Source organism: Heterodontus francisci, chromosome 15, assembly GCF_036365525.1.
Source record: "Heterodontus francisci isolate sHetFra1 chromosome 15, sHetFra1.hap1, whole genome shotgun sequence".
Classification (NCBI taxonomy): Eukaryota; Metazoa; Chordata; class Chondrichthyes; order Heterodontiformes; family Heterodontidae; genus Heterodontus; species Heterodontus francisci.
This window is the reverse complement of record NC_090385.1, coordinates 1726564-1737107: the sequence shown is the minus strand read 5'-3', so window position 1 is coordinate 1737107 and position 10544 is coordinate 1726564.

Genomic DNA, 10544 nt, shown 5'->3' with positions numbered 1-10544 from the left:
TTACAGGCAGATCTAGCAAAGATTTCAAATGCCTGCACTTTGTCCAAATAACAGGCTTTTTAAAGGGTCCAAAGTGAAAAAAAGAACCTTCCTGAACACGGTCACATGTCCAGACACAGTGTCTCCCCCGATTCAAAACCAGCTCTGAAGAAAGGTCAAACCCTGTGGTTTCCTTGAAACTGCTGGCCTTCCTGTCCTTTTACAAGTTTAATTTCCTTTCAAAACACCCATAAAGTTCAACTCTTGTTCTGAACTTCCTTCAAAACATTGCAGGAATTCCAATTATTTTGCAGGTGTCTTTCACCGAGCAAAATCCTTTTTTTCATTTTTTTTAAACACATAGACACCTACAAAACATTTTGTGACACCTTCGCCCTTGGTGAAATGAAACACCATTCTTGCAAGCGTTTTATTACAATGTAAAACAGAAATTGAAACCATTTTAAACATTTTTTGCACTCATGCCCCTCATTCACTCTACTGGTAGTTAACACAATTTTTCTTTGTAGCATGGTTATTTATGTAACTCAATAAAGTTAAATTTGTGATAAAGCATTTGCAAAAACATTGTTTTTTCCTAAAATGTGTACAATTTTCAAGTGGTAAGGCTGCAACAATAAACTCCATCTGAATATTCTGGCATTTGGTTTTAAATTTTTCTACGAAGGTTGTTCCCAATCGCAACCTTCCAAACATAGTCTCCCAGTTGTTTCATGTGTTCCTTCCAGGTGTCCCTATAGACCAGCACCTCAGCATGGTGAATTGCACAATTAGAAACACTGGCCACTATAGCCTCTGAGAAGTTGTTCGAGAATCCATTATCCTGTGTGGTATCAGTTTGTCACTAGAAAACCCCATCCAGTGTGACAAAAGCTGATTCTTCCTTAGCTTGGGGTGTCAAAGGAATTTGCTAGTGTCCCTTTAACAAATTTATCTCTGTAAGACACATGGCACTCTGTAAACACAGTCTTCTAAGTGAGGAGTTGGGTAGGAGTCTGCCTCCGTTACTGCATCCACTTTTCTGTCGTCTATGCAAAGTCGGGCTGACCCGTCAGGTTTAGGCACTAATATTATTGGTGAACTCCAGCTGCTTTGACTTGGTTCAATTAAGTTGTTTTCCAGCATGTATTGGATTTCTGCTTTTACTTGGTTTGCCTGGACTTAAGCAGTAAGGATGCTGTTTTAAAGGAACGGATTCCCCTACATCCACATCATGTGTGGCTAAGGTTGTACATCCTGGCTTATCCCTACAGACTCCTTTAAATGCTGTGAGTAGCTTTGTTGGGTCCTTTCATTGTTCTGTATCTAATTACAAAAGCATGTTTCCAATTTTCCTCGCCATTCTGTATTAGTTACCCGGATAGTAGGAGGTTCAATCTGAGAATTGTCTAGACCTCCTTCTGCCTCATCCTCACTATCCTTTTCCTTCTCAACAGTCCCCATTACCTAACATACCTGTTTCTTTAAACAACAACATTAACTATTTATTAGAAAAGAAATAATTGGTCTTAACTACTAACGAGATAAATCTATACATATGAAAAAACTTTTTTCCTTAACCCTCATGCACACATTCAAAAAGAAACCGGTTTACTGGGGAAAAGGATTTTTGGTTTACAGCTGTTTCTTTAGAATAGACGGAAAAATAAAAATAGTTGAGGTTCACATTCTGGTAGGATGTTTTCGGTATGGTGATGTGTCCCAGAGTCAAATACTCGCTACTACCCAAAGTCTCTCCAGGCGAGGTTGATGAATAGTCTGTGATGGGTAGGCATTCACAGCAATTTAAGTGCAGCAGGCATCACATTGGTCTAGCAACAGGGGTGTAGCAACAGGTCTGCGTGGGGTTTTGAAGCAGCAGTCTGGCAGTAGAAGACTTCTTCAGATTTCAGGATTTCTTAGCACAGGAGGCAGCAGGAATCTCATTGGGTGCAGAAATTCTTCAGAGACCGGAGGCAACAGGAATCTGCCACCTTTCAAATACAGGATTCCTTTTCAAGAGATGCAAGTCTCCTTTACAGAGAGAGGTAGCACTTTTCTGGGTCTTTTCTCTCTTGCTACAGGCAGGTCCAGCAAATATTTCAAATGCCTGCACTTTAATGAAATGACAGTCTTTTTAAAGGGTCCAAAGTGAAAAAGAACCTTCCTGAACGTGGTCACATATCCAGACACAGTGCTTCCCCCTGGTTCAAAACTAGCTTAGAAGAAAGATGTTGGCGCAGTGGTAATGTCACTGGCGTAGTAATCCAGAGGACCAGACTAGTGCTCTGGTGACACGAGTTCGAATCCCACCACTACAGATAGTGAAATTTGAATTCAATTAATAAAATCTGGAATTTAAAAAGTTGGCCTAATGGTGCCATGAAACCTTTGTCAATTGTTATTTTATGGGCGGCGCAGTGGTTAGCACCGCAGCCTCACAGCTCCAGCGACCCGGGTTCAATTCTGGGTACTGCCTGTGTGGAGTTCGCAAGTTCTCCCTGTGTCTGCATGGGTTTTCGTCGGGTGCTCCGGTTTCCTGTCAAAGACTTGCAGGTTGATAGGTAAATTGGCCATTATAAATTGCCCCTAGTATAGGTAGGTGGTAGGGGAATATAGAGACAGGTGAGGATGTGGTAGGAATATGGGATTAGTGTAGCATTAGTATAAATGGGTGGTTAATGGTCGGCACAGACTCGGTGGGCCGAAGGGCCTGTTTCAGTGCTGTATCTCTAAATCAAATCAAAACACCCATAAAGTTCAACTCTTGTTCTGAACTTCCTTTCAAAACATTGCAGGAATTCCAATTATTTTGCAGGTGTCTTTCACTGAACAAAATCCTTTTTTTCAGTTTTTTTAAACGCATAGAGATTTTAGTACAAAAATAAAACCTTTTGTGACACTATTGATGTGGCACAGCCTTTGCTTTTTCCTATGAGCTGGGGTCTCAATTATATAATTCACCTGGCTAATTTTCTTTATTACTCTGTACGGGCCACTGAACTGGGCTTTCAATAGTTCACCCTGTATTGGTAAAAGCACTAACATATTGTCTCCAGGCTAAAATGTTCTAACCTTGGCAATCTTTATCCGCCTGCCTTTTCATAGCTGTTTGGAGGTTTTTAGGTGTTTTAGGAGAACCAACGCACAGGCTCTCGTGAGCCGTTCTCGGAACACGGAGATGTAGCCTAACAGGGAAGATTCATCCCTGTGTCCCAAAAACCTCTCTTTGATTAGTTTAAGAGGACCTCTCACCTCATGTCCATAAACTAATTCAAAGGGACTAAAGCCAATGGACTCATTGGGCGAGTGCCTGGTAGCAAACAGAAGAAATCCCAGCCCTTTGTCCTAGTCATGGGGTACTCATTGGCTGATCATCTACCTCAACGACACTTACCTGTACTATCCCCATATCCCTTGATGTCAATGGTATCCTGAGATCTATTGATTTCTGTCCTGAGCATGCTCAATGATTGAGCTTCCACTGTCCTCTGAGTTAGAGAATTCCAAAGATTCACTACCCTTTGAGTGAAGAAATTCCTCCTCATCTCAGTCTTAATTGGCCCGCCATTATTCTGAGACTGTATCCTCTGGTTCTAGACTCACCAGCCTGGGGAAACATCCTATCTGCATCCACCCTATCAGGTCCTGTAAGAATTTTGTAAGTTTCAATGAAATCACCTCTCATTCTTTGAAAATTCACATCCCTTGCCACCATTAAAGACTGGGTTGTCCCTGTATCTCTAAGCAGAACAACTGACTTGCCTGCCTCACCAGACAGATATGGAGACACCTTATCCTTGAACACAAAAATTCCATAATGTTCAGGGACCTAACTTAATTCATCAGCACACACTTCCAGCATTCAGATTTTATATGCCCTCTTTTATTACAAAAATAACACATTGTTCTTTTTGACACAACCCTAGCCCCCAGATTATCTTTCTTTCTACTCTGAGGATTTCATGTATCCCCTGCTTTACCCTTTCACTTACTAAAACCAAATCTCTTTTCATTATTGACCTTCCTATCTCTCCAACTTCTCTGAAAGCTTCCAAACTGGGGCCTGTAACCATTGCTTTTGTGGGTCAATTCATAATCATCTGGCATTGCTGCAGCATTTCCTTATTTTTTACCAACTTTATGTTCTTTCAAATGGGACCTTATTCCTGCACAGATACTATTTTTAAATTCTTCCATTAGGACTACTTCTCCAAGGCTCTCAAAGCTTCATTGACCTATACTACCAATCAAACACCTTCTCCTTCTCTCCAGCAAATTCCATAAATGTATGGCTGTTGCTTTTTAAAATTCCTGAATTTTTGACTGTAAGCTGCTGGTACCAACTCATAGGCATTGAGAACAGCCATCTTTACCATTTCATAATCACTTGACAGTTCCTCCAGAAGTGTTGAATATACATCCAATGCTTTTCCCACTCACACACTTTGCAATAAAATTGTCCAACTTTCACCCACTGCAACTTCATAGCAATATTTTAAAGGACACAAAGTACATTTCAATTCCTTCCTCACTGAATTTAGGCACTAACCGAATATTCCAAGCCAAATCAAAACCGGGAGTTAAATCGAATTCATCCTCAAGCCATCCTGCCACTTAAACTGTAAGTTAAACTTTTCCTTGTCCAAAGCAAATTTCCTGGTTTCTCTTTCTCTCTGTAAGTCTCTTCCTTTTTCTTCCCTTTCAACTTCAATTTTTCTGATTTCAAGTTGTAATTTTCTGTCTTTCTCTTTCCCTTTGTTGTCGCTCTTTTTCCCTCTCTTTTTCCTTCCCTTTGAATTCAAGCTTTCTCATTTCAAGTTGTAATTGTCTTTCTCTTTCCTTTTCTTCCTTTTCCAATCTCAGCTTTTAACTCAATTTTGGCTAGTTCCACTTGAATATTAGCGGAAACATCCTCTTCTTTCACTAGCTTCAAGCAAGGAATCAATTCTTGGAATATCTCTGCTTTCCTGGCCCCTGCTTACACTAGCCGCCACGTGTGCTGACGTTGCAACCAAATGGACCTTTCTCAACTGCTGCAATATATTGAGAGTCAAATCTTCTCTCTTCACAAATTCTTGCACATTAATAGTACTCATGTTGCTTTCTCACTGAACACAGCCAAAGTAAATGTGAGATTTTGTTTACTTAAACTCTGGAAAATTCCAGCGAACCCATTTTACAGGATAAAAGAAAACCCCAAGGCCTTTTACGCGTATGTCAGAAATATGAGGATGACTAGGGGGACCGTAGGTCCGGTCAAGGACAATAGCGGGAGACTGTGTGTTGAGCCGGAAGAGATAAGTGAGGTTTTGAATGAGTACTTCTCTTCGGTATTTACGAATGAGAAGGGGTGTATTACTGAAGAGGACGGTGTGAAACAGACTGGTAAGCTCGAGGAAGTGCTCGTTAGGAGGGAAGATGTGTTGGGGTTTTTGAATAACTTGAAGATAGACAAGTCTCCCGGGCCTGACGGGGTATATCCAAGGATGTTATGGGAAGCAAGGGATGAAATTGCAGAGCCGCTGGCAATGATCTTTTCATCTTCTCTGTTGACGGGGGTGGTACCAGGTGATTGGAGGGTGGCAAATGTTGTGCCCCTGTTCAAGAAAGGGAATAGGAACAACCCTGGGAATTACAGGCCAGTTCGGTGGTAGGCAAGTTGATGGAAAAGGTGCTGAGGGATAGGATTTCTGAGCATCTGGAAAGACACTGCTTGATTCGGGACAGTCAGCACGGTTTTGTGAGGGGTAGGTCTTGCCTCACAAGCCTGATTGAATTCTTTGAGCAGGTGACCAAGCAAGTGGATGAGGGTAAACCAGTGGATGTGGTGTACATGGATTTTAGTAAGGCATTTGATAAGGTCCCCCATGGTAGACTTATGGAGAAAGTCAGGAGGCATGGGATAGTGGGGAATGTGGCCAGTTGGATTAAGAATTGGCTAACTGATAGAAGGCAGAGAGTGGTCTTAGATGGTAAATACTCAGCCTGGAGCCCAGTTACCAGTGGCGTGCCACAGGGATCAGTTCTGGGTCCTCTCCTGTTTGTGATTTTTATTAACGACTTGGATGAGGAAGTCGAAGGGTGGGTCAGTAAATTTGCAGATGATACAAAGGTTGGTGGAGTTGTGGATACCGAGGAGGGCTATTGTCGTCTGCAAAGGGACTTGGATAGGTTGCAGTGCTGGGCTGAAAAGTGGCAGATGGAGTTTAACCCTGAAAAGTGTGAGGTCGTCCATTTTGGAAGGACAAACACGAATGCAAAATACTGGGTTAACGGTAGGGTTCTTGGGCATGTGGAGGAGCAGAGAGACCTTGGGGTCTATGTGCATAGATCGTTGAAAGTTGCAACTCAAGTGGATAGGGCTGTGAAGAAGGCATATGGGGTGTTAGCGTTCATTAGCAGAGGGATTGAATTTAAGAGCCGTGAGGTGATGATGCAGCTGTACAGGACCTTGGTAAGGCCTCATTTGGAGTACTGTGTGCAGTTCTGGTCGCCTCATTTTAGGAAGGATGTGGAAGCCTTGGAGAGGGTGCAGAGGAGATTTACCAGGATGTTGCCTGGAATGGAGAATAAGTCTTACGAGGAAAGGCTGAACATTCTAGGCCTCTTCTCATTAGAACGGAGAAGGATGAGGGGTGACATGATAGAGGTTTATAAGATGATCAGGGGAATAGATAGGGTAGACAGTCAGAAACTTTTTCCCCGGGTGGAGCAAAGCGTTACAAGGGGTCATAAATTTAAGGTGAAGGGTGGGAGATATAAGGGGGATGTCAGGGGAAGGTTCTTTACCCAGAGAGTGGTCGGGGCATGGAATGCCTTGCCTGGGGAAGTTGTTGAGTCAGAAACTTTAGGGACTTTCAAACGGCTTTTAGATAGGTATATGGATAAAGGAGAATGATGGGGTATAGATTAAATTGTCCTTGACAGAGGACAAAGGATCGGCACAACATCGTGGGCCGAAGGGCCTGTTCTGTGCTGTATTTTTCTATGTTCTATGTTCTAACCCGGACCCAAGCCCCAATTTGTTACAACCTCAACAGAGACCGTTAACTTTAAAACAAGAGATATGAACTCCCAGATCGATTAAAGAATTACACAACAAGATTTAATACTTTAAGATTTTTATTATAACACCTAAACTAAAATCAACATTAACTAAACCGCATATTGTAGGTATCTAATGCAATAAACTACAGAGAAAGATATTTTCCATTAACTTATTAACATACTCGAAAATCCCACACCCACATTTATACATAACACAATTTTCTCAGCAAAAAGGTATCCTTGCAGTTAGGAGTACCAAACTCCTCCCAGTTGCAATGGGTTGGATCTTTCAGTGTCCTTAACAAAGGCAATGTCCTCTTCACTCAATCACTCACTCACTTCTGAGCACACTTGACTGGTCTACTGTTACTAAGGCAATCTCTGGTGACCCTGTTGGACTTTTCTCCTCCGCAAACCATGAACCTTCGATCTGGGTTCAAATCTTAGCAGCCTTTCACTGTATCAGTGTTCGAAGAACAGTTTTTTGTCTGTCTCTTTTCTGAGACTGTGCAGCTCCTGTTGGTTTCTTTGAGTCTTCCTTTCTTCCATACAGCCTGTCAGACATGGTAAAGTCTGTTGAACTTATCCAGAATCAAAAGTCAATAGTCGTTTTCCTTTTACAATATTCAGAGTCCATGTCTGGCCATATCAAAACTGAATCCTCCAAGCTTAGCAGTATGTATTCTTAAAGAGGCACTTAACAATCGACGGGCCGACTTAAGCTGTTCCAAAAATACTGTACTTTTATGAATCAAAAGCACCGGTGGTCAGTTACAGTGACAGTGCTAAGTTGTGATGCATTAGTGTGATAGTATTCAGTGCAGAAGGCAAACGCTTTGCTTTTGTAAAATAAGGCTCTGTTTGTTGAGCTCCAGTGGGTGAGGCAGGGATCCTCCTTTCTCAGTGCACCTGGTGAGAGCAGCACAACCACAGACACAATTCCCTGTACAGCCATCGAGTCCTTCCTGATTTTTGCTATCATTAGAAGAAAGGAAGAGCCGAGGTGTTTCCTACCAGCATAGAGGGAGATGTCCTCCAGGAAATTTGGTCAACTGTGGCTGATGACTGTTGGTGCTCCTCATACATGATTCCTAGTAGAGCATTCTTTACTTTCTCACACAGAAGGACTACTTGCCCAGATGCAGAGGAGTCTTTGCAATTCTTAAGGATAACAGCAAAATACTGCAGATGCTGAAAATGTGAAATAAAAACAGAAAATGCTGGGAACACTCAGCAGGTCTGGCAGCATCTGTGGAGACAGAGGCAGAGTTAACGTTTCAGGTCCATGACCCTTCATCAGAACTGATTTCAACAGAACCAGGGGACACAATTTCAAAGAAAGGGGGAAGCCACTTAGGACAGAGATGAGGAGAAATTTCTTTACTCAGAGGGTTGTGAATCTTTGGAATTCTCTACCCAGAGGGCTGTGGAAACTCAGTCATTGAGTATGTTTAAAGCAGAGATTGACAGATTTCCAAATACAAATGACATAAGGGGATATGGGGATAGTGTGGGAAAAAGGCATTGAAGTGGATGATCAGCCATGATCATATTGAATGGCAGAGCAGGCTCGATGGGCTGAATGGCCTACTCTTGGTCCCATGTTCCAACATTTCACACCTCCCCTGACCACCTTCCCTCGCCACTCCCTCCCCTACACCAACCCCCACCCACTGACGCCCCTCTCACCCACACTTCACCCAACCCCCAGGACCCCTTGCCGCTCTCCTCCACCTGACCCCATTCACTTCCCCCCTCTCTCCACTCTCGCCCATCCTTAACCCCTCCCCCCACTTCCCTCCCCTTCCCCCTCACTTCTGCTTCCTCCCCTCCCCCCTCCTTTCTGACCCCTCTCCTTCCCCCTCCCTTCACCTTCCTCCATCCTCCTCCTCCCCTTCCTTGATCCCCCTCCCCTTCCAACCGCTCCCCGCTCTCCTTCTAACCACTCCCCGCTCTCCTTCCTCACCCTCCCCCCCCTTCAACCCCATCCCTCCTCTTTCCTCCATCCTCCCCCTCCCCTCCACACCCTTCCATCCCCCCGCCACGTCCCTTCCCTCCTTCCTCCCCCTCCCCTTCCCTTCCCCCATCCCCCTCCATCCACCCTCATCCCTCTCCTTCCGCCCCCTTCCTTCCCCTTCCCCCCTCCTTCCTCCAGCTTGCCCTCCCAGTCCTCCCCTACCCGCTTCTTCATCCCCTTTCACCCCTCCTTCCTCCCCCTACCCCCCCTTCCACCCCCTTCCCCGCTCCTTCCTTCCCCCCTCTCCTTCCGCCCCCTCCCCCCTATTATTCCTCCCCACCATGCTTCCTCACCCCTCTCCTATCGACCCTCCCCCCTCCTACCTCCCACTCCCGTTCTCCTTCCTCCCCCTCCCACCTCTCCTTCCTCCCCCTCCATCCCCCTCTCCATTCTCCTGCTCCACCCCCCCTACCTCGCCTCTTTCCCGCCCATCCTCCCCCAGCCCTCCCCTCCAGCCGCTTCCCTCCCCTACTTCCCTCCCCTCGTCCCCTTCCCTCCCCCTTCACACACTCCCTGCTCCCTCCTTCCTCTGTCCTTCCTCCCCTCCCCCCTCTTTCTTGCCCCCTCCATCCTCCCCTTTCTCCCCCTCCATCGTCCCCCTTCTCCCCGCCTCCCCATCCTCGCCCTTCTCCCCCTCCTTCCTTGCCCTTCTCCCCCTCCTTCCTCCCCTCTTGCCCCCTCCTTCCTACCCCTTCCCCCTCCTTCCTCACCCTTCTCCCCTCCTTCCTCCCCCTTCTCCCCCTCCTTCCTCCCCCTTCCTCCCCCACTCCTTCCTCCCCCACCCCTCCTTCCTCCCCTTCCCCCCTCCTTCCTACCCCTTCCCCCTCATTCCTACCCCCCGCTCTATCCTTCCCCTTCTCCCCCTCCTTCCTCCCCTCCTTCCTCCCCCTTCTCCCCCTCCTTCCTCCCCCTTCCACCCCTCCTTCCTCCCCTTCTCCCCCTCCTTCCTCCCCTTCCCCCCTCCATCCTTCCCCTTCTCCCCCTCCTTCCTCCCTCTTCCACCCCTCCTTCCTCCCCCTTCTCCCCCTCCTTCCCCTTCCCCCCTCCATCCTTCCCCTTCTCCCCCTCTTCCACCCCTCCTTCCTCCCCTTCTCCCCCTCCTTCCTCCCCCTTCCACCCCTCCTTCCTCCCCCTTCTCCCCCTCCTTCCTCCCCTTCCCCCCTCCATCCTTCCCCTTCTCCCTTCCTTCTTCCCCCTTCTCCCCGTCCTTCCTCTCCCCCTCCCCCCCTCGCCTCCCCTCAACCCATCCCCTCCCCTCCTCCCCCTTTCCCCGCCCCTCCCCCTCTCTTCCCCACCTCCCCACCCCTCCCCCCTCTCCTTCCCACCTCCTCTCCCCCCTTTCTCGCCCCCTCCTCCCCTCCCCCCTCTCTCGCCCCCTCCCAACTGCCCCTCCTCCCTCTTCCCCTTCCCCCTCCTCCCTCCTACTCCCTCCCCCCCACTCCACTCCACCCCACCTCCCAATTCCTCCCCTACTACTCACCCCCCCACTCCACCCCAC